The sequence below is a fragment of the Suricata suricatta genome, chromosome 14 (genome assembly GCF_006229205.1).
Source record: "Suricata suricatta isolate VVHF042 chromosome 14, meerkat_22Aug2017_6uvM2_HiC, whole genome shotgun sequence".
Lineage (NCBI taxonomy): Eukaryota > Metazoa > Chordata > Mammalia > Carnivora > Herpestidae > Suricata > Suricata suricatta.
In genome coordinates, this window is record NC_043713.1 from 84,571,094 (window position 1) to 84,588,461 (window position 17,368).

General features: G+C 55.6%; 2 long non-coding RNA genes across 3 annotated transcripts; one reads left to right on the forward strand and one right to left on the reverse strand.

Annotated features, from left to right (window-relative positions):
• The first annotated feature begins 1,067 nt into the window (after positions 1 to 1,067).
• On the forward strand, positions 1,068 to 14,530 carry LOC115278072. Its single transcript, XR_003902676.1, has 2 exons — positions 1,068 to 1,290; positions 14,125 to 14,530. It is a non-coding gene; the product is annotated as an uncharacterized LOC115278072 (long non-coding RNA).
• LOC115278071 lies at positions 7,787 to 15,409 on the reverse strand. Of its 2 annotated transcripts, none has more exons than XR_003902675.1 (6): positions 15,237 to 15,409; positions 14,248 to 14,351; positions 12,812 to 13,212; positions 11,275 to 11,380; positions 9,470 to 9,621; positions 7,787 to 9,060 (listed from the first exon to the last, which is right to left on the reverse strand). It is a non-coding gene; the product is annotated as an uncharacterized LOC115278071 (long non-coding RNA). The 2 variants fall into 2 exon arrangements; XR_003902674.1 differs by having other exon boundaries at positions 7,787 to 9,145.
• Positions 15,410 to 17,368: the final 1,959 nt, after the last annotated feature.

Here is a 17,368-nt window from a genome sequence, read left to right on the forward strand (position 1 = left end):
CCCCGGCCCGGCCCCCTCGGGCTCCTTAAAGGGCCCGCCTCGCCTCCCCGGGCCCTGAGCGCAGCCACTCGTGCGCGCACTCGTGGCCACACTTACGCGCGCGCGCGCACACACACACCCTTACACTTGGGCGCGACGCCGTTTCTTTTTAGCAGCTCCCCGAAGGAGGAAGGGGGGAAAGCACCTCCTCACCTCGCCCCCTCCTCCTCCTCCTGTGGGGTTTCGCGCCGTCCTCTCCACCCCAGCCCCAGATTCTCAACTGGACTCGCGTTTCAGCTATTAAATTATAACTCAAGAGTGGCCGGTGGATGGGGAGGGGAGGTGCGGGGAGGGCCACACATAGATGCGCAGGGACCCGCGGTGGGGAGCGCACTCTGGGGGCTGCAGCACACAGTGGGGAGCCTAACCCTCACCAGCAGACCTCGCTGGGCCACAGATGGGGGCCAGCGATCGCCCAGGGAAACTCACAATGCCCCGCACACGTGTGCGTGGCCTGGGCCGTAGACTCAAATACAAAATCGCCCGCAGATAAACACGGGACACACACACAAGTTCCGTAGCCGGGTGGCCACACACCCTAGCAAGTCCGGTCTGGTCCGTGAGGGTCGGGGTTTCGGGCTGTTTATACGCCACCTTTTCACACAGTAGGGACTCAATAACGTGTTGTTGAGGGAACGCCCACTTGGGAACATCCGAGGACACAAATGCACAGACTTGGTGCTGCAGGCCTGTGGTGGGATGCACACACGGCCAGGAGCACACCCTCCTCACAAGCGCAGACCGCACACTCGTGGGCAAGGTCACAGCCGAGCACACACGTGGACATTTGCAGACCCTCACGGCTCCAACCGGAACCCATCCCCCCACCCCGCTGCCCTGCCGATTGCGTGTCCCCGTCTGCCCCCTCCTGGGTGGCCTTCCCAAGCTAGGGGAGATCTTTTTAAACCGCAGAGGGCCCTGGGAGCCCGGGCCTGGAGCCTCCCTCCTCCTCTCCTTTCCCCTAAGAGGCTGGAGAGTTTGAATTTTTGTTTTCAGTTCAGCTTTCCTTTTTTGGAGCGACATCTTAGCAGATTCAGTTCTTCCATCTGCCAACATCTGAGAACCCCGGTGGGGGGGGGGGTTGGCGCCCCGCTTGGCTTCCCAGCCTGGGTGTGCCCTCCCGCCGGCAGGCAGGGGGTGCCCGCCTCCCCAGTAGCGACTTGTCCTTCTCTGCCCCCTCCGGCTGCTACTTTTCCTTTTACTCAGGTGGAAAGGGGGCCGACCCGGGGCTGACAACATCGGGGAAAGAAGGTAAGTGCATGTGGAGGGGACAGGAGCCTTTCGGAGTTTGGAACCAGAGAGGGAGGTGGGTCAGCGGCGACCCTCCTGGCCAGACCCCCCAGCTCCTGCCAGACTGTGGGAATCCACAGGCAAAAAGCCAGACCCACAGAAGGAAGGCCTAGCCCTCCGGAGGGGCCTGGGGAAGCGGGGACATGCTAGGAACTGGGCAGCCTTCCTCAGCCACCCGTGGGCCCCCCAGTGTCACCTGAGGGCACTCAGGAGATTTGCATCTTAATGAGATCTGCTCGGGGATTTGGCATCAGAGGAGGAGGTGTCTCCCCAGGGGTCCCTCCTCCCAGTGGGGCTTTTGCCTCCCAAGGGCCTGGGCTGAGGCTGTGGGCTTAGGAGGGGGTCAGGCCACAGGGAGACTGTCAGCTTTATAGTGTCCCAGGGGTCACTTGGAAACCGCTCACGGAGAGCCTAGTAGAGACTCAAAGCTCAGGTCCTCGGACCGACTGGGTCACAGATGGAAAACCTGAGGCCGAGAGAAGAGGGCTGTTTTTCTGAACGGGATTTGTTCCCTTTCCTGCCCTGTCCTGTCCCTCATTATCCCCATCCTCACGGGCTCTGGGGAATAATATCAGTGCGCGTCCGCAGGATCTCACAATTTCCTCCCCCCTCAGAAACCTTGGGGGGGGCGGGGGGTCCTAGGATTGACCCCACAGATGGGGAAACTGAGACCCAACTGCTGGCTGACTCAGCTGGTGGCCCCAGAGGGGGCCTCCAGACGCTGGCCCTGAAGGGATGCGCTGGAAGGGGTTTCAGCGGAGCGCTACCCACCCCTCACACATCTCATTGTCGTGAAGGAAAGACTGTCCATAAACCCATTTTGTAGGTGAGGAGACTAAGACCGAGGGAAGCCACCCAAAGACATTGGGCAGCATATAGTCCTCGGGTCCTGGCCAGACGGGAGCAAGGTGAGAGGTCCAGGGCTTTGCCATCCAAGGGCCAAATTGTGCCTTTAGGCTCTGTTCCCCCCTCTCCTTTGATTCCTTCAACCAATCCCTCCTAAATAATTAGCAAATTGGTCAGACTCGTCCCTGCCTCAGGACCTTTGCATTTGCCGTTCCGCTGCCTGAGATAGCGGTCTTCTATCTTCTGGTCCCGGTTCAATGGCACCTCCTTAGAAAAGGTTCTCCCCGATCCTCTCTGAAAACTCCCAAGGCACTAGCTCACCCATCAGCCTCGACATTTTCTTCACCGTTTATCACCACCTAAAATTATCCTGGGCATTTGTCACTTATATATTGTCTTTTGTCACCGGACCGTCAGCTCCCTGAGAGCAGAGACCTCATCTGTCTGGCCCACTGCTCTATCACCAGCACACAGTAGACACCAGCTGAAAAGTGTTGACAGTGAGTGAGCAAGTGTATAATGAGTGTGTGCAACCTGGGAGTGGGGGGTGCTGGCGGGGAGTCGGGCTTGGCCCCGCAGAACCTGGACCCGCGCGGGGATGGCTGCGGCCCCGCATCCCTGTTTTCTGGCCCTTGCCCCTCTAGAATATTCCAGAGCCGAGCCTTCCCCTCTCTCCTTCGTCCCAACCTCTCGGGGAGCGGAGAGGGGGGGGAGCGGGGGGGGGCGGGGGGGGGGGATCCGCCAGCGCCAAGCCGGCAGACGCTCTGAATGGCCACCATTCCATGTGCACATGGGAGGTTTTACATGTCGTTTGCAGACGTGGACACGCCCTACAACAGTGGTTACGGGGTGCGCCTGGGGGCTCCGTCGGTTAGGCATCCGACTCTTGGTTTCAGCTCAGGTCATGATCTCACGGTTGTGAGAACAAGCCCCACGTCAGGCTCACTGAGTGCAGTGCCTGCTTGGGATTCTCTCTCTCTGCTCCTGCCCTGCTCTCTCAATAAAAATAAACATGAAAAAAAAACATGGGTTGCAAACTTGAAAGTCCACAGGGCCCAGGAGGAGCAGCAAGCCAGGCGCTAGAGGAGCCGGAACAGAGATGGGTGGGGCCTGCGGCACACCCCTCCACCTGCACCCAGTCAGTCAGTCACCCTGTGTGCAAAACACGAGCCAACCAAATGAACCCAACCAAATACCAAATACCTGGGTGGGCCGCATTCAGCAGGTGCCGGCTACAGAGCATTGGCCACCCCACCCCCCACTCCCACCCTGGCCAGTCTATCACTCAGAAATCAGCCATCTCTACCCAAAACGGAGCGGTCCAGTGGGGACAGGAAGTAGAAACTTCCTTAAGGAACAGGGGACCCTCTTTCAAAAGTGTGGGCAAGGGATGCCTGGGTGGCTCAGTTGGTTAAGTATCTGACTCTTGATTTCAGCTCAGGGCATGATCTCACAGTTCATAGCTCGGAGCCTACTTGGGGTCCTCTCTGTCCCCTCTCTCCCTGCCCCTCTCCTTCCCTCCCCCACATACTCTCTTGTTCTCTCCAAATAAATAAATAAAAATTTAAAAATGTTTTAAATCGTTGGCAAGAGGAACAAAAGCCTGCTTTCAATAAACGCATCATAGCTTTGTTCATTTAACATATAGTTAGCGAGTGCCTACTGTGGGCCGGGCACCGTGGGGCAGCCCAGAGGAGATCAAGCCCACCCTCAGGACCGGGTATCCGGTGGAGGAGTTCACACTCCAAATGGTGCTAAAATCCCTCTAAAGAGTAAGAAAAACACCCTGGTGTTCAAGGGAAAGTTACATTTCAGAACATAAAGGATTTTGAAGAGTCAGGATCTCCCCTGACCCTCATCTTTCCAGAATAAAGGAGTCTGGAGGCCCCTTCCAATCTCACAGTCCTACAAAAGCATCACCGAGCACGCCACTCAGAGCCCCCCAGCCACCCCCGGCCCCTTGCTGCCAGAAACTGCCACCTCACCGGCTTCCTCTGATGTCTGCACCTTTATTTATGACACTGTGTACATTTCAGAGGGAAGGAAGCAGGGAACACGATCAAGCCCCCGCTTGATAGGCCTGATCACCTCTGAAGACAAACGTCACCCAGGGCTGCATTTCTGGAGTGTGCGCCGCTGGCCTTGGGCACCTGCTAGACTCGCTGCGCTCAGGCGCCAGCCTGACGGGACCAGAGACCTGTAACACCAGGGGGAGGCGTCCGGCGAGGACCACAGTCCTGCAGCCTTGCTCTCAGTGGCCAGAGGCTGGGGGTCGCCCGCGTGGACGTCAGTGGGGCTGGCTGCGTGCTCCAGGCATCTGTCCAGTGGAACAGTCAGGCAGTGGAGGCAGGCATGAGAACAGACTGTACATTCTGATGGGGGCAGAGCTAACATTGTTTAGCACGGAATCGGGTGCAGATGTGGGTACCAAACGAGGTACCTATTGTGCAAAAAAAAAAAGGAGACAGAGTAAACGGGCACATATGTGCTTATCTGGGAGGCAGACCCAAGGTGCATGTCCGTGCTTCTCCGTGCGTGGCTACTCCACACGGGTGATCACTAATGCAGGAGTGCACCTACTATGTGCAAGACACCCAGCTCGGTGGAGGGAATTCAGCCGTGACCCATATAAGCAAAGTTTCTGCCCTCCTGGAGCTGACATTCTAAAAGCAGGGGGAGGGAAGGGGAGAGGGAGGAGGGGTGCATAAGGAAAACTACATGAAAAGATTATACAATGTATGAGAAGGCTGTGAGCACTCCAAGAAAAAATAAATCAGGAAGGAAGGACCTCGCACAGGGTAGGGAGGCCAGCGCTGTCCTTGCAGGAACGTGAGCAGGGAGGGAGCCCTGCAGGGTCTGGGGTAAAGGGCACAGCCGGTGCAAAGGCCCTGCAGTGGGAACGCTCTTGGCCCATGGGAGGTGGGGAGGGAGGGGTGCCCTTGGAGCTTGAAGGGGGAACAAGACACTTGAGAGACGCTACCAGGGGGTGCCTCTGGGCAGAGGGGGCGCCTGGGCGCTGAGGCTGAGGCTGGGGGCGACTTGGTTTGACCAGGTCCCATGCGGGTGGTTTCAAGATGCAAATGAAAGTTTTCTCTTTTTTCTTTCCGTCTTGCTTCCTTCCGTCCTTGCTCTGTCTCTTTCTTCCTTTTTCTTTCTTTCTTTCTTTCTTTCTTTCTTTCTTTCTTTCTTTCTTTCTTTCTTTCTTTCTTTCTTTTGTTCTTTTCTTTCTTTCTCTTATTCTTTTCTTTCTTTCTTTCCTTCCTTCCTTCCTTCCTTCCTTCCTTCCTTCCTTCCTTCTTTCAGGCACTCAGGCACGGACATCTGGTTTTGGACGTCCCTGCAAGCGCTTCTGGTTTTTTTTCTTGAGATTCGAGGAGAGGAGGTCTCCTTTCCAGCATCTTTGCACCACATTTGCAATTTCTCAGTCTCTCGGAGAATGTCAGGAATTAGCCCCTGGGTGGCCTGACCTCCCAGTTAGGCCTGGGAGGCCGAAAACGCCCCAGGAAGTAGGAATGGCTACGGAGAATCTGATGGCTCCACCTGCTTCTCAAAGCAGCCCTGGCCCAACCCGTCCTGCCGTCCTGCCGTCCTGCCGCTGGGCCTGCCGCTCAGGGACCCTGATCTAGGCGAGATCAGAGCCCAGGGCCTGTGCACGGCTGGGAAGACCTGCAGTCTTGGAGCTGACCACGTGCGTCCCTCCTGGGTCCCTGCTGCCTTCTGGCCAACAGAGTCGACCAGAATTCTCATTTTAAAAACATGAGCCTTTCCGGGGTGCCAGCCTGGCTCCGTCCATAGAGCCTGTGACTCTGGATCTCCGGGCCGTGCGTTCAAGCCCCATGTTGGGTGTGGAGCCTGCTTCACCAAGTATCACCCCTGGGGGCTTCACCCGGCTCAGTAGAGCCTTCCAGGCCTCTCCGCCCCTCAGGAATTACTGAAAGCTCGGCACTGTGTGCACAATGTGTCTGCGGCTCCTGAACCCCAAGGGACAGCCTAACTAGCAAGACAGAGCAACTTAAAATGGGAAGGACCCAGCGCTTTGAATCAAACAGATCTGGGTTCAGCCCCCAACTCTGACACCTCATTCTGTCCCTCGCGGGCGTTAGGCTGGCCACCGACGGAGCGGTGACAGGACCCAGGCGTGGAGCGGTCGCTGCTTCCGGACACGTTCACCACCAGGCCTCCCTCCTCCCGGCTTGCCTTCCCGACGGCAGCGGCCCACGTTTTCCAGGCTCTCCGGGCGGGAAGAAAGGAGGGATTCTGCATGGATTCTGTGCGCAGTGACAGAATTCGGAGGCTCCGGGCCCCGGGGTAAGGAGGCAGCTTTCTGGCCTCCGGGTTCCGCAGCGTGTGCCTGACTGTCATGCCTGGAAGGTCTGTGTCAAGTGCGTCGGCCACTTAATCCCCTCACTCACGCAGAGCCCAGTCTCCCCCATACAGGATTTAGGGGCTCGGGAAAGAAAGAAAGCATGATTCATGTGGGTGGCAACGGGCACAGAGCAAGCAATGTAAGGACCGAGAGCGCGGGAGGGAAGAGAGAGACCAGGTTTGAGACTCGGTGATTAGGGAGGGAAGGGCTCCCTGAGGGGGTGACTCTTGGGACACCTGGGGGGCTCAGCCGATGAAGCATCCAACTTCGGCTCAAGTCATGATCTCACAGTTCATGAGTTCGAGCCCCACATCGGGCTCTGTGCTGACAGCTCGGAGCCTGGAGCCTGCTTCAGATTCTGTGTCTCCCTCTCTCTGACCTTCCCCTGCTTGCACTCTGTCTCTATCAAAAATGAATAAACGTTAAAAAAATTTTAATATTAAAAAATGGAGGTGACATTTAATATGGCATCCCAAAGTTGGGAAGGAGCAGCCAGAAGGTGAAGGAAGAGCATTCCAGATGAAAAGAACATCCCATGGAAAGTGGACTCGATGTTTTCAGAAAGGAGACAAGACCCATGTGGCTGGAGTGGTACAATGAGAAGCCCATTTTCCCTTCCTGCGCCTCAGTGTTCTTCATCTGTAAAATGGGCTGGACCCCTTGACTGGATGGTTTCAGGAAGTCAGTCCCTGAATTAGCTAATACAGCTGATTAACCTTTGAAACCCCTAAGAATTGGTACACTTCAAAATCTAACGGGCTCTTTCCTTTTTTTATTGTTTCAATAATTTGCAATGTTTATTTACTTTTGAGAGAGAGAAAGAGAACACGCACAGGGGAGGGGCAGAGAGAAGAGGAGACACAGAATCCGAAGCAGGCTCCAGGCTCCGAGCTGTCAGCACAGAGCCTAACGTGGGGCTCAAACCCACGAACCATGAGATCATGACCTGAGCTGAAGTCGGACGCATGACCGACTGAGCCCCCCACAGGTGCCCAAACAGCTTTCTCTAATGGACCCTGGGCGAGCTGAGCTGCGCACTCTCAGGGATTATCCGTCTGGATAAGCGGTGTAGCCTTGGACCCTGGCACTGATATCCTGCAGCCACACTGCCTGGCTGGGTGACTTTGGGCAAATCACTCAATCTTTCTGAGCTTATTTCCTAATCTGTAAAATGGGGAACCACACCAGCGCCTCCTCCGTGGATCGCAGTGCTAACGAAGCGAACTAAGTCGAACAGGCGAGGCCTGGCGCGTAGTAAGTGCTTTATAGACATAAACCGTGTCCTGAGCCTCCCGACCAGCTGAACAAGTCCCGTGCCCACTGCGCAGGTGAAGAAACCGAGGCTCGGAGAGGCCCGTCACCCGCCCAGAGCCATCCCGCGGAAGCGACGGGCACCGAAGCCCACTCCGTGCGACTCTCCAGGCCTCCCTGCTCGGCCCCCCAAGACCCAGGCGGGCCCTCGTTTTGCCTATAGTCCCCACTGCTCCGAGGACGCATTCCTGCCAGAGGGAATAAACAGCTCCAGAGGGTTCAGGGTGGATGTCCGCGGCCCCCACGCGGCCAGAGCTCCGGAACAGAGCTCAGAATCCGCCTGGTGTGAATCATCATCATCACAGCACCTGCCGGCCCAAGACAGTCAGTTCTGCTAGACTCTGCCTGTTGTGATTTCAGCTAGGGTTGAAGGAAGAAGAATAAGCAGAGGGTGGCCGAGGGTGGCTGGGGAAACCCTCTTTGGGGAGGTGACAACGGGCACAGACTCGGATGAAGAAAGAGCCAGCTGCACGGATATCCATGGAAATGGCATCTCAGACAGGAGGCAACAAGTGCAAAGGTCCTGAGGCAGGTTGGACATGAGCCCAGTGACCATGAGTGTCCTTATGTGCCACCACGAGGAGTCCGGACTTCCCCTCGCATGCCGGAGAGACCCCGAGGGGTCTCAGCAGGCCCGTGCTCCGGCCTGGGTCATGTTTCAGAACCCGAAACAGGGTGTCAAAGGTTATCCCTGAGCGACACGAAGTAGGCAAGAACCGCGGTGTTGGGACAGGGACAGGGCAGCAGGGAAGAGGGGACGGCGCTGGAGAGGTTCAGAAGGCAGAGAGGAGGGGACCCAACCCCCAGCGTCCCCGCCCAGAGGAGACACCCGCAGGGCTGGGTGCGGAGGCAAGTCTGGGCCGGGCAGGGGCGTTGGGGCCCGTCGGCGGTGTGCAGGGACATTTTTGGTTCATGCTCTCAGGAATTCCTTTGAAGCTATTTATGGAAAAGCCCGTGTGTCCCTCCGAGTGCAAGCCAAGCCCGGGAAGGGTGCGGTGGCTCGCGCCTCCTCTTTCTCAACCTCTCCATGCCTCAGTTTCCCCTCTGTGAGATGTAGAATCGATGAGATACCAGCATGAAGCCTTCAGCGTGGGGTTGGGGCCACAGAAATGTCCGCCATGCTCCTTTCATTCACGGTCACTGGGAAGGGGCGGCAGGTGTGAACTGGAGGAATCAGGGGTGGCTTCCTGGCAGAGGCGTGGCTGGAGCTAGAACAAGTAAGTCACAGCTCTGGCTAGCGGGCCTCTCACACGTGCCAAGTTCATGCTTGTGCCTCCGGAATCCCCCCCAGAACTGTTGGAAGCAAACACAGGATGGGCTTCAGGGTATGAATGTCCTGTCGTTGCTGCTGCAGGAAATGACCACAATTCAGTGGCTTCGAATGACACAAACCCATTACTTTACAGCTGGGGACATCAGGAGTCTGAAACGAGTCTTCCGGGGCTAGAATCTGGGGTCTGCAAGGCTGTGTTGTTCTGGAACCCCCGAGGAGAACCCACCCCCTTGCTTTTTCCAGGAGGGTGGTGGCCCCACGTGTCCCCACCTCCCCCTCTGCCCTCCCCTCTCCTCTCTGACTCTGAGCCTCCTCCCCTCTCAGAAGGACCCCAGTGCTCACACCTGCCGGCTGGGTAATCCAGGATCATCTCTCCACCTCAAGATCCTTAATCCCAGCTCCAAAGCCCGTCTGCCATGAGGTCACATGTCACAGGCTCCAGGGATTAGGAAGCGGACCTCCTAGGGGAAGGCATCACTCCGCCTCCCAGACGTATCTAATGCACAAGAAGACTGAGGTGGGAGAATTTGCCCAAAGTCCCCCGGCTCAAAAGTAGAGCTCTGGGCCCCAAGCCCCCCTGTCAGACGGTGAAGCCCACAGTCCCCACAGTTTGGGGACTCTGGCTCTCGCCATGTCTGTTGGCAGAACCTGCCTTTGCGTGCCTCAGCCGCTCTGTGTGGCAATTCATTTAACAAATACTAGTTGAGAACCTACTGTGTGCCAGGCAGCCTTCCGGCACTGGTGATACAGCGGCCACCAAAACCAGGGAACACTGCAGCCCGCACGAGGCTGACGGTCGCTCGTTCATATCCATTTTGAAGCAAGTAACAAACCCCCGGCTCAAATCAGCTTCGCCAGTGAGATCATTTGCTCCTTCACAGAGCAAAGAAATCAGGAGGAGGAGGAGTTCTTGGTCTGGTTAAAAATGCCGTTGTCACGGGCCCTGGGATCTTTCCATCCCCAGCTTTGTTCTCATTCCAAATTCCCTCATGACCACAAAAAGGCTGCCATTGCTCCAGCCAATGCATACAGACACAACAGCCGGTGCATGGAGAACAAGAGACTCCCCAAAGCCTACTGCAGGCTTTCACTCACATCTCCTTGGCTACATGTGGGACCCATGTCCATGGCTTAACCCATGTCCAGGAAAGGAAATGGAATCACAGCAATTACCCGAGACCAGTCCAGATTCCCCTCCTCACTGCCCTGAGCTGGAGGAGTGTCACACTTGCTTAAACTACACACCGATCTATAGGCCCCTAAATGAGATCACCTCCCCCCCTTTCCCTGGAAGAAAGAAGGGGATAATTGCTCTGGCATCAGATGGCTTAGGTTCAAATCCTGGCTCCGCCATATTCCCTCTGAGTAACTCTCTGGGCCTCAGTGTCCTCATCTCTAAAACGGGCATAGTAACAGGACCTAGTTTCAGAGGGTTGTGACAATATAATGAGTCAACCATGCAAAGCCCAGCTACGGAACACAAGAGGGAAGGGGCAGAGAGAGAGGGAGACACAGAATCCAAAGCAGCTCCAGGCTCTGAGCTGTCAGCACAGAGCCCGACGCGGGGCTCGAACTCACAAACTACGAGATCATGACCTGAGCCAACCGACTGAGCCACCCCGGCGCCCCTGCTACTGTTAACTTCTTTTTCAGCCTTCTTCCCAGAGCTAGGCCCAGAAAACCTCTTCTTACTCTGTTGCACTGCCTGAGGAACACTTTTTCCCAGTCTCCTCCCAGAGAAAAATGAAACACAGCTTAAGACTACCTTTCAAGACCCGCGCCGGAAGCTGGGGACGGGGTGGGGAAGGACTCACGTGCTCACTCTGCCCAGAACAAACAGGAATTTGAGAGGTCCTTTCGGTGGGGAGGTGCTGGGCTAAGTGATCGGCACAAGGGACCTGTCTCACTTTGGCCGTATCGGCTGCCATCACCGGTGAAGAGACAGAGGGTGTGGGAGGCAGGGCAGTGGGGCAGGGTGACGGGCCAGAAGCCGCGCTGGAGGCTCAGCCTGCAGGTGTGAGCCGCCTATTGGCCAGAATTGGGTCACATGCCCGTCGCTGAATCCATCCCAGAGAAAGGAGACTGCGCACCTCACAGACCCACTGAGACCCTCTCCGGAGCTGGGGGGCCCGGCCACCCCCAGGCTCACCGTCCGTGGAGGGTCTGAGGACTCCAGCCAAGCCGCTTCTTCCTGGTGGTTAGGAGCCGACGGGAACTCCTCGGTCAGTCCTTCCGGAAGGGTCACAGCCGCAGTGCTGATGGCACACGGGGTAATTTGAGGTGGTGAACTTTGCAATAGGTTTTAGATGACGCTTTTTTAATAGTTATTAGTTTTTATGATGGCTATTACAACCTTTTATTTGTGACAAGTCATACTGTTCCTTTACAGTAGCTATACGATTTCCTTTTTAAAAATACGCTTAGATGACACTATTCTGACCTTTGAAATAATTACACCGAAAAATCAAAATCACCTAATAATAAAATAAAATAAAACGTACAGGCAACTTCTCAGACATTCAGGAAAATCCTCAACCACTCAAACGGCTCCACCAGTTTGGAACAGCCCACCTGCTGTCTGCACGTACGTCTGCCTCGTGTCCCACATCTACCCCAAGAGTGTGCCCTTTAGAAACGCGGCCATGTGTTCATAAAAACACATGTGCAAGGATCATTCAGAATCAAAACGACCCTGGCGCGCCTGGAGGGCTCAGTCAGCTGACTGTCGGACTTCGGCTCAGGTCAGATCTCACAGCTCATGAGTTCGAGCCCCGCGTCGGGCTCTGTGCTGACAGCTCAGAGCCTGGAGCCTGCTTTGGATCCTGTGTCTGCCTCTCTCTCTGTCCCTCCCCTGCTCGTGCTGTCTCTCTCTGTCTCTCAAAAAATAAATAAACATTAAAAAAGAGGAAGAAAAACGACCCCAAACGCCCATCAACCTGGAACGGAGAAATACATTGTGGCGTATTTACGTCACGGAAGAAAGATCCCATCTACGTATAACATAGGGAGAAAACCAGACACATAAGAGCCCCGACTGTAAGATCCTATTAATTTAAAGTCTCAGAACTAGCCTGTAGCTGGAGGTCACAGCCGCCGTCACCCTCGGGGGCTGTGGTAGAAAACCCGCAGGGCAGGGGCACCCCTGGGGAGGCGGGGAATGCGGTGTCTCTGGAAGTCCATGCTGGTTAGACTGGTGTGCTCACTTCCCAAACCCTTCCAGCTATTCGCTAAAGACGTGTGTCCTTGCCGTAGGTGTGATACACCTCAATAAATGTTCCAGAAAGCAAAGCACAGTAAAGAAATATAGTAGCTAAACAATGGACTTGGTGGTGCCCCGGCTTGTGTATATGCGCAGGTTTTCAGGAACAATGGAAGTCTGGGCATCTGTCTTCTGTCATCACTGTTATCAAGCCTATTCTTAGTGGTTGGAGTTCGAATGAACAGCAAACACCTGTTGTAATCAGGTGGACGAGGAGAAGAGGCTTAGGAGAACAGGCAGTTCTTAAAAAGTTCTATTTGCTTAGAGATTATTTCCTTTGGCATTTGTGGAAACACCAGGGTGGCTTCCTACTACCCCATCTCCCTAGGGAAGCCCTGGCCCAGTCACAGCAAAGGGAGGTGTGCCTCCTAGTCCTTCACAGGCCGTGACCAGGGCAGGCATTGCTAATCAATCCCAGCACGCTTACCCATTGATTCCAGATAAAGCCTTTACCGCTTCACAAGGTGACAATCGCAGCTTGCTCTCAGAGGACATTCACGTGACATTCCAGATTCAGGCACCCGCCCCACCTTCATCAGGAGGGCACCGGGCCGCACACAGCTCCCACCTCTGCCAGGGGCACCCCCAGGCGCTCCATGCGGGAGAGATCGACAGCTTCTGTCTGGGACTGGCTCCCACGGCCTGGTGCCTGGACACCAGGTCTCCGCTCTCAGCCCTACCCGGCTTCCCGCCACCGGACCCCCTTCCTCTTCTACACAGCCTTCACCGGCAGACGGGGGTCTCGCCTGTGTGCCCCTGGGTGACCCATGTCCATGCAGATCCTACAAAAGCGCCGACCAGAGTACCACCAATGAGTTTTCTGTGTTCCTGGAGGGATAGAAGACAGGGAGACAAGAGCACATTCATTTTGACCCTGGGATGCCGTTGACGACTGTCCTCTGTGCATGATATTTGCATAACGGGTCATAATTTGATTAGGCTGGGTTTTCGCCCGTCTCCATTCCTTCTTTGCCCAATAATGGCCTCTCACGTTTCCTTTAGGAAACTTTTCTGCTCCCATTGCTAAATGAAATTATCTTCAGTGTGATCTGTATGGAGGGCACGGACCCACCAAGGCAGTCACGGTGATTGGTTCAGGAATGGGTACAGACCCGGCTGGGCCAATTAGAGCCCAGACACTGGAGCTGCTCAGGTTACCAAGGTGATAAGCGGTAATCCAACAGCTCCTGGCACCCGTCTAAACGCCGCTTGAGGACACCCGATCTCAGAATGAAACCAAATACGAGGGAAAGCAGATCCGGCACAGAGCAGGATTCAGATGCGCTATGACACCATTCCAACACCTGGATTGAGCCGTACCTGAAACTGTCCCCCTCCAGACATTTCTGCTTAGGACCATTTGAACTGGGTTTCTTCCCCTTGTAGCCAAAAGATGCTCGATTCATACAGGTTATTAAAATAAAAGAAGTCTGAGTAGCTTACGAATTGACAATTATTCAGGGAAATGACCTAAAAACGCGTGGGATAGGAAGGCTGCCCAGATAAAGCAGATGCAGAAAGCACAAGGCAGATAATCGAGGAATTGATAAAAATTCCTACCATCCGATAATGAAACCGTGATTCCACAGGTCCTTTGAGGGCAGGGTCCCACGTGGCTGTCTGCTCGACTAGGGTGGTCCCCCCCCCCCCCGGAAAACAGGAAGTTGACAGTGTCTACGCAAGGTAGCGTTAGTGAATCCATGTTAGCTTCTCATGATTATCATATTTTCTTCTAAACAGCCACACGCCATCTGTGGAAAGCTCTGTTCCAGGATTCTGCTAAGAGCTCTCGCTGTCAGACAGACCCCATCTGGGTTTCCAGAATCCTTATTATCTCCGCTTTTAGAAAACGGGGGTCCTCACCCATCTTCAGGCTCCACGCCCTATCCAGCGGCTTCTTCTGGGACCTTCTTACCGCCTCCTGGGGGGCCGTGAATTCAATTCTCTCTTCAGAGCACATCTTCCTCCTGCGGGATTTGAAAGAACGTTCGTCCTCGGTGGTAAAGGCAGAGCTGAACCGAAGGTGACTGATGCTGAGTTCCTCCTGCTGTCGGACCACACGACCCATCCCCTCCCACAGGAGATCCGCCTCTGACGTCTCGCTTTTGTCTCTGAATTTCTTTCATTATATTTCTTGTAAAATTCACCTGGAGACCTTGTTACTTTTTAAAGGTAACACACATGCATGTGATAAAATAAGTCCCAACAGACCCAAAGGACACGCAATTAAAAGTACGCCCCGCCCCTGACCCCCAGCCCCTGATTCCTATCCCCGGAACAACATGTCCATCAGTATTTTGTGCACACGTCAGCACATGTGTGTGTACATGTATGCGTGTGTTGGTATATATCATCCACCTGCCTTTTAAAAAATTTTTAATGTTTATTTATTTTTGAGAGGGGGGGGAGAAAGTGTGAGTGGGGGAGGGGTAGAGAGAGGGGGACAGAGGATCTGAAGCGGCTCCAGGCTGACAGCACAGAGCCCAATGCGGGGCTCGAACTCACGAACCTTGAGATCATGCCTCCAACCAAAGTCAGATGCTTAACGCCACCCAGGCGCCCCCTGCTTTTTTTTTAAAAGTAATCTCTACTCCCAGTGTGGGGCTCGAACTCACAACCCTGAGGTCAGAGTTACAGGCTCCACAGACTGAGTCAACCAGGCATCCCCTCTCGCCTTTTTTGCATGTATGTGCGGTAAAAGATGCATAGCACAAAGTTCACCATTGGTGACACTGAGTACATTCCCAACTGTCACACTATCTAGTTCCAGAACATTCTTATCACTCCAGAAGGAAACTCACACCCAAGTACCAGTCCCTCCTCATTCTTCCCCCCAGCTCCCGGCAACCTACCCTCAGTCCACTCTCCGTCTCCACGGATTTATCTCTTCTAGACGTTTCCTCTAAATGGAATCATCCAGTATGTGGCCTTTTGTGTTTGGGTCCTGCCGCTCCACTGTTTTCAAAGTTCACCCAGGTCATAGCAGCTATGAAAACTCCATTCCTGGGGCGCCTGGGGGGCTCAGTCGGTTAAGTGTCTGACTTTGGCTCAGGGCATGATCTCACGGTTCGTGAGTTCGAGCCCCGCGTCCGGCTCTGTGCTGACAGCTCGGAGCCTGGAGCTGCTTTGGATCCTGGGTCTCCCTCTCTCCCTGCCCATCCCTTGCTCACACCGTCTCTCTCTTTCAAAAATAAATAAACAAAACAAAACAAAACTCCGTTCCTTTTCATGGCTGGAAACCATTCCACTGAATGGAGACCACACTCCGCTCACCCATTTATCTGTGGAGGGACGGTCCGTCTGTTCCCACTCCCTTGGCGGTAGTGAAACGTGCCCTTCTGAACTCTCGCTGCAGGGATGTGTTTGAGTCCGAGTTTCCAGGGATCGGGGCGCCCCTAGGAGAAGCCCCGCTACGCTCAGTGCGTTGAGGTTGAGCCGCCACACGGGTCTCCGCAGAGGCCTCCCCGGTGCAGATTCCCGCCAACACCGTGGGAACCTTCCAGGCTCCTCACAACCTCACCAATGTTCACTCCTTTCTGTTTCTCTTTTTTCTGACAGCCGTCCTAATGGACGTGAAGTGGTGTTGGGGGGTGCTTTAATGTTTATTTTTGTGAGGGGGAGGGGCAGAGAGCGAGGGGGAGGGAGGACCGGAAGCGGGTGCTGCGCTGACAGCACAGAGCCGGATGCGGGCCGAGACTCACCGATCCTGAGATCACAACCTGAGCCCAGGCTGGACGCTGAACCGGCTGAGCCCCCCGCCAGCCGCCGTCCTTGTGGTTTAGATTTACGTTCTCCCAATGACTGATGGGACCCTTCTTCTTCACGTAAGCATCGCCTACTGTACACTCCTTCTGGCCTTCTGAATAGTCACTGAACAATGTAGAACTAGAGCTGATCCCTTACCCATTTCACGTCCAATCCGTGTTCTTCTCGGAGCCGCAGACTAATCCGCGGCCCCGGTGGATCCTGACTCACCAGCCAGCCACCTCTGGCTCCTCCATGCACGTGACCCTGGAGCACAGGCCCCTGGGTGCACGGCCCTCTGATCTTCACACTCTTCCCTGAAGTCAAGGGCGGCCCCGTCCCTGCTAAGTTCCACCTGTAAAAGGCCTTCATCGTGGCCTCCCAAGGACACAATCATCTCCCGATGCCAACAAAAGTCAGTGACACGTTTCAGACCTCGCTCTTTTCCGGACACTTAGTCTCTCTGCTTCCTCCCGTTTGCTTCCCCTTGGTGCCCTCTGAGATCACTCCTTCTGCTTTTCAGGAAGCAGATCGGGGCACGGGAGGGTCACCGGGGCCACATTTCACAGGATCAGGGGTCGAAGCCCCACTCGGCCCCTACTCAGTGTGACGCCCGGGCCATGCCCTTGACCTCCAGGTGGCTGTCTTTCCTGAGGCATCCTGGATGAGGGGAACAAAGGCCCCGGCCACCCCGAGATGGAGGGGATTCCCAGGACGGGGGACCTTCGGTACTTACCCAGGAAGCCCGGGACAAGCCAGGGCTGGCGGTCTCGGTGGCCTGGACGGCCTCCCAGCGTCTGCGTTGGGGGCGCATCGCCATGAGTCACCGACGCCTTCCATGTCTCTGCTGGCATTGGGAGCAAGGGTCACAGCCCCTGGGCCCCCCACTTCCCTCCCCCACCCTGTCCCGAATTCCCCTTCCCTCCCACACAGACCCAGAGAGGCCTCGGGCTCGTGCATCAGCAGAGAGAGAGCAAATTCCAGGCCTCGCTGACAAGGTTACCGAGTCCAGGGAGGCGGAGAGTAACTCGGCCTTGGGTCCCCTCCGGCGGCCGCATTTCCCAGAATCCCTTGCTTCCACCGCACACTCTGGGGTGGACAAAGGGGTGCAGGGCGCCCCAGGAGCTCGGAGGCTTCTGTCTGGGTGTCCCCCTCACCCCCCACCCCAGGCAGATATAAATGCCAAGTGCGTAGCACGGCTCCCTCTGTGATCGCTCGGACGAGACTTGGGGCGCCGCCG